The following is a 6,390-nucleotide window of genomic DNA, read 5'->3' on the forward strand; positions in this document are numbered from 1 at the left end:
GGAAGGAAGGAAGGAAGGAAGGAAGGAAGGAAGGAAGGAAGGAAGGAAGGAAGGAAGGAAGGAAGGAAGGAAGGAAGGAAGGAAGGAAGGAAGGAGCCAGAGCTTCCTTTGCCCAGTTCCTGGGATCCCATGGGAGAAATAAAAAAGCATCTTTAAAACCAATAACGTTTTAAGCATATTTTAAGTTTTTTTTAAAAAAAAAATTGCATTTGTCTGTGTTTATATCTCTGCTACTTAATCTTAAATAGGCACACACATGGACCGGTCCAGCCCAACCCAACAAGGTCTCATTTATGCCAGATCCGGGCCTCCTAATGAATGAGTTTGACACCCCTTCTTTCAAGCGTCAAAGCTGCCTCCGTCAGACCCAAAAGGAGCCCTCCCTCTCAACCTCTATATTCTGAGAACCTTGCTAGGCTCCAAGCTGCTAGTGGGCCTGAATCCGACAATTCATTAAACTGGTTTCGTGGAGGAGAGGAGGACTCCTTTGAGCTCACATCTGGCTGCCTGATGTCGCCATCAGTTCCAGGGGCGAACGGGCCTCATTATAAGTAGCACCAGGACACATCGTTTGCTTTTCCCACCTCTGGCTCCAGAGCGCTTTGGACGGAGCCAGCCCTGCCGATGCACCTGATAGATCCGCTCCAACCCAAACGGTCTGAAACTGCACTCCTGCTTCTGCAGAAATTGCCTTGCTTGAGGCAAGCAGCTGACCCAGTTTCATGGCTAGACGCCTTTACTCAAGTGGCAACTCTGGAGCCAGTGTGGGGCTGATCTGGAGAACCACCTTTGATCCCCCACTCCCCCCCATGAAGCCTGTTGGGTGACCCTGGGCCAATCACAGCTCTTCTTCCGAACGCTCTCAGCCCCACTTGCCTGCTTGACAAGGTGCCAAGGGAGAGGGAGGGAAGGCCTTTGGAAGCCACTTTTGAGGCAAGGAGGGTATCAAAAGCTGGTTGACGTCTTCTCCAGGCTGCAGCAGCCAGGGTGGGGAAAGAGAACTGGCCGAGGGGGCTCCCACAGCCATCCTCCGCTCCAAGAGTTCCAGTTTCTCTCCCTTTCCAGGAATTACGTAATATTTGGCTTAGGAGAGGCAGAGCTTTGCTGGGGAAACTGCTGTGTGGCTATTTTAGTCCCCCAGAAGTCCGGGGGCTCCCAGAGAGAGAGAGAGAGAGAGAAAAGGCAGCCAGAGATGCCTGAGAAATGCGGATCGCTGTGCGTTGCAGCTGCCACTTAGCCGCAGTGTTTGGGGGAGGGGGGGGGAATTGCTGACTCGAGGATGCCTCGAGATGCTCCCAGCACATGGCAACAGCTGGAGTCTCGGGGAAGGTGATTGGGTAGCCTGCCAAAGGAGGCGGCGGCAAGGAAAGCCCCTCATTCTCCTTGAAAGGCCCTTCACGGCTGCAGGGAGCGCAACGCGAAGGATGCCGGAGAACGTCCTGCAAGCCGCTGCTGAGCGGCAACGGGGCAAAAGCTGTCAGGATGCATCTGCAACAGGCCAGCCGGCACTGCGGGGGGGGGGGGGTGTCTCCGTGCTTTGTCATGGTAACCAACCTGGTGCTGCCACTGAGTCCCTGAAGGTCAAGAGGAGCTCTGGGGGACCCACTTTGTGTCCTGCCCAAATCTCTCTCAAGCCTCGGACTGCCCAGAAGCCTCTCTGGCTCTTCTGGGCAATTCAGCTGTGAGTGAGGAAGTGGAGAAGAAGGCTGCAGATTTCTACCCCACCCTTCTCTCTGAATCAGCGGCTCACAAGCTCCTATCTCTTCTCCCCCCACAACAGGCACCCTGGAAGGTGGGTGGGGATGAGAGAGCTCTCCCAGAAGCTACCCTTTCAAGGACAACTCCTGCGAGAGCTATGGCAAACCCAAGGCCATTCCAGCAGCTACAAGTGGAGGAGTGGGGAGTCAAACCCGGTTCTCCCAGATAAGAGAGCTCTGGCTGACCCAAGCCCATTCCAGCAGGTGCAAGTGGAGGAGTGGGGAATCAAACCCGGTTCTCCCAGATAAGAGAGCTCTGGCTGACCTGAGGCCATTCCAGCAGCTGCAAGTGGAGGAGTGGGGAATCCAACCCGGTTCTCCCAGATAAGAGAGCTCTGGCTGACCCAAGGCCATTCCGGCAGCTGCAAGTGGAGGAGTGGGGAATCAAACCCGGTTCTCCCAGATAAGAGAGGTCTGGCTGACCCAAGGCCATTCCAGCAGCTGCAGGTGGAGGAGTGGGGAATCAAACCCGGTTCTCCCAGATAAGAGAGGTCTGGTTGACCCAAGGCCATTCCAGCAGGTGCAAGTGGAGGAGTGGGGAGTCAAACCCGGTTCTCCCAGATAAGAGAGCTCTGGCTGACCCAAGGCCATTCCAGCAGCTACAAGTGGAGGAGTGGGGACTCAAACCTGGTTCTCCCAGACAAGAGTCTGCACACTTCACCACTAGACCAAACTGGCTCTCAGGAGACAGACACCCTGTGAGGTGGGTGGGTGGGGTTGAGAGAGCTCTTACAGCAGCTGCCCTTTCAAAGACAACTCCTGCGATAGCTATGGCTAACCCAAGGCCATTCCAGCAGCTGGAAGTGGAGGAGTGGGGAATCAAACTCGGTTCTCCCAGATAAGAGTGCTCTGGCTGACCCAAGGCCATTCCAGCAGCTGGAAGTGGAGGAGTGGGGAATCAAACCCGGTTCTCCCAGATAAGAGAGCTATGGCTGACCCAAGGCCATTCCAGCAGCTGCAAGTGGAGGAGTGGGGAATCAAACCCGGTTCTCCCAGATAAGAGAGCTCTGGCTGACCCAAGGCCATTCCAGCAGCTGCAAGTGGAGGAGTGGGGAATCAAACCTGGTTTTCCCAGATAAGAGAGCTCTGGCTGACCCAAGGCCATTCCAGCAGCTGCAAGTTGAGGAGTGGGGAATCAAACCCGGTTCTCCCAGATAAGAGAGCTCTGGCTGATTCAAGGCCATTCCAGCAGCTGCAAGTGGAGGAGTAGAGAATCAAACCCGGTTCTCCCAGATAAGAGATCTCTGGCTGACCCAAGGCCATTCCAGCAGCTGCAAGTGGAGGAGTGGGGAGTCAAACCCGGTTCTCCCAGATAAGAGAGCTCTGGCTGACCCAAGGCCATTCCAGCAGCTGCAAGTGGAGGAGTGGGGAATCAAACCCGGTTCTCCCAAATAAGAGAGCTATGGCTGACCCAAGGCCATTCCAGCAGCTGCAAGTGGAGGAGTGGGGAATCAAACCCGGTTCTCCCAGATAAGAGTCCACACACGTAACCACCACACCCAACTGGCTGCTTATGGATGGCTTTGCAGCACCCCCTCTGCAGCCCCATCTCAGGACATACAGGCAAGGGCCACAACGAACATCTGGGCCGCCCTACCTCCCCCCGGAGCATGGGTGAGGACTTGGGAGCAGAAGAAAGCGCAGCCCCAACATCGGTGAGATGATCACTCGGTGGTAGAAGCCAGTGTTCTTTCCGCCTTTGGAAGGTCCCCGGTTCAAACCCCCACCCCCAGCAAGCCCTGGGACGGGTCCTTCCCTGCCGAAGCCTTTTGAAAGCTGCTGCCAAATGCAGGGCCTGGGCCACACAAGGCCCTGAAAGTCTGACTCAGCCCATTTTTGTCCCAGCTGAGCCTCTTGGGCCATGACTAAGCCCACCCCCACACAAGAGATGGCCTTGCCGTTTCCTTCCCACTCCCTCTGCCCTGGGCATGTTTCAAGCACACTGAAACACTCACTGCCGCCACTCATTTCTGGTTTGCGCATTCCACACCGACCCCCCCTCTCCCGCTGAAAGAGAGGCGGCCAGAACCGGGGCCCCGGAAAGCAGGCGGAGCCTCTCAGAAGCGCACCCCCCCCTTATGACGCAAAAGCGAGAGAAAGGCGATTCACAAGTCAGCAGTCACTCCTGCAGCGCTCCTGTGACCCAAACTCCAGTACTGATAAAAAAGCCCCAAGAATTTGGCAGCCGCGCTGTCCAAATAAACAGGGTTTATCAGTGTGCTAACCCTTTGCGAAACCTCTCTTTAAAAAAGGGGGTGGGGAGAAGAGATGAACTTCCTGCAGAATTTCTGCCTCAAGACAATGAAAAGGCACGCGTGGGTTGCTGGGCGGGCGGGGGGAGGGGGGACTGACAGGCATTGGGCTCTAAGCTGCAAATATTGGATTTATATCCCGCTCTATATCAGGAATCTCAGAGCGGCTTAAAAACTCCTATATCTTCTCACCCCACAACAGACACCTTGTGAGGTGGGTGGGGCTGAGAGGGCTCTCCCTGAAGCTTACCTTTCAAGGACAACCTCTGCCACAGCTATGGCTGACCCAAGGCCATTCCAGCAGGTGCAAGTGGAGGAGTGGGGAATCAAATCCGGTTCTCCCAGAGAAGAGAGCTATGGTTGACCCAAGGCCATTCCAGCAGCTGCAAGTGGAGGAGTGAAGAATCAAACCCGGTTCTCCCAGATAAGAGAGCTCTGGCTGACCCAAGGCTATTCCAGCAGCTGCAAGCGGAGGAGTGGGGAATCAAACCCGGTTCTCCCAGATAAGAGAGCTCTGGCTGACCCAAGGCCATGCTAGCAGGTGCAAGTGGAGGAGTGAAGAATCAAACCCGGTTCTTCCAAATAAGAGAACTATGGCTGACCCAAGGCCATTCCAACAGCTGCAAGGGGAGGAGTGGGGAATCAAACCCGGTTCTCCCAGGTAAGACCCAAGGCCATTCCAGCAGCTGCAGGTGGAGGAGTGGGGAATCAAACCCGGTTCTCCCAGATAAGAGAGCTATGGCTGACCCAAGGCCACTCCAGCAGCTGCAAGTGGAGGAGTGGGGAATCAAACCCAGTTCTCCCAGATAAGTGAGCTATGGCTGACCCAAGGCCACTCCAGCAGCTGCAAGTGGAGGAGTGGATGAATCAAACCCGGTTCTCCCAGATAAGAGAGCTCTGGCTGACCCAAGGCCATTCCAGCAGCTGCAAGTGGAGGAGTGGGGAATCAAACCCGGTTCTCCCAGATAAGAGAGCTCTGGCTGACCCAAGGCCATTCCAGCAGCTGCAAGTGGAGGAGTGGGGAATCGAACCCGGTTCTCCCAGATAAGAGAGCTCTGGCTGACCCAAGGCCATTCCAGCGGGTGCAAGGGGAGGAGTGGGGAATCGAACCCGGTTCTCCCAGATAAGAGAGCTCTGCCTGACCCAAGGCCATTCCAGCAGCTGCAAGGGGAGGAGTGCGGAATCAAACTCAGTTCCCCCAGATAAGAGTCCATGCACTTCACCACTACACTAAAATGGCTCTGAAACACGTTTGCAGTTGTCTAGGCCAGCAAGGCCCACGAGGGCATGCTCCTTTTTGCTGCTGTTCACGTTGTGAGGGAAGTTTCAGGGACAGCCCTCCTCCCCCAAGAGATGGGAGGAAGAGTGCTAATTCCACAGGCCTCCAAGATTCCTGCTTGCAGAGAGGCATTTTGGCTCCCTGAGGCAGGAGAGCAGACGCTGCAAAGCCAAGCTGGGCAGAGCGGTCTGGCAGCAGAAGGAAGCAGGCCAAAGAAATCGCACCGGAGGCAGGCGTGAGGGGCAGCGGAGGTCCCCAAATGGGGGGGGGGGGGCAGAGAAGCCTCTGGCATACACACCCTGCCCTGCCTGAACCCCCAGTGCTCCAGATTCAGGTTCAAATAAGTTTTAGAAATAACAAGAGCAGGCACAGAAATCCAATCCGAAACAGAGCTCCTTCCCTCTAGATTTAATATCCTGGTCGATAACTTACACCCCCCCCCCCCCGAGCACATGCAGTCGGGAAAGGCTCGGCAAGGCGAGGGGGCCATTCGCCTGGCAGCCCCCAGAGGTCAACACAGAGGAGGCGGGACAACCTGAGACCAGCCTGGCATCTTGCTTCAAAATAAAGCCCTCGTAGGACCAGCATGCCTCAACTCTGCGCTTCTTCCAGCCCTCTGGGCCACAGACCAGGATGGTCCTGGGAATGGAAGGCAAGAGCAGCAACAGAAAGCCGGGGGGGGGGGGGGGGGAGGGATAACGACGGTTGTGCTCCATTCTGAGAAGGAAGGGCCCAAAGCACGTCAAGAACCACAGGGCCTGAACAAAAGACGGTCCGGAGCTAGAACCTCTTCTAGTGCACACTGCACTTCCGGTTTTAAGTGCATCTTCCATTTTAAAAACTGGGTGCACTTCCAAACCCCCACCATCACCTTTGGCCACCGAAGGGAAACCCACCCCCACCGTCTATGCAAACGGCAGCCTCTCCTGTCCCACCCCCCCGAGGACCCCTCCTCACAAAACGCCAGGGCCATGCCTGCCTGGGGAAGTCAGGTTTCTCCGCCTCCTTTGCACCCTGCCTTCTGCCCAAACAGGAATCCAAAAGGGCTCTTATTGCTCCCCCCTGCTCCTCCATTTTATCCTCATGACCCCCACCTGCATGC

This window comes from Heteronotia binoei, chromosome 20 (genome assembly GCF_032191835.1).
Source record: "Heteronotia binoei isolate CCM8104 ecotype False Entrance Well chromosome 20, APGP_CSIRO_Hbin_v1, whole genome shotgun sequence".
In the NCBI taxonomy this organism is placed as follows: Eukaryota; Metazoa; Chordata; class Lepidosauria; order Squamata; family Gekkonidae; genus Heteronotia; species Heteronotia binoei.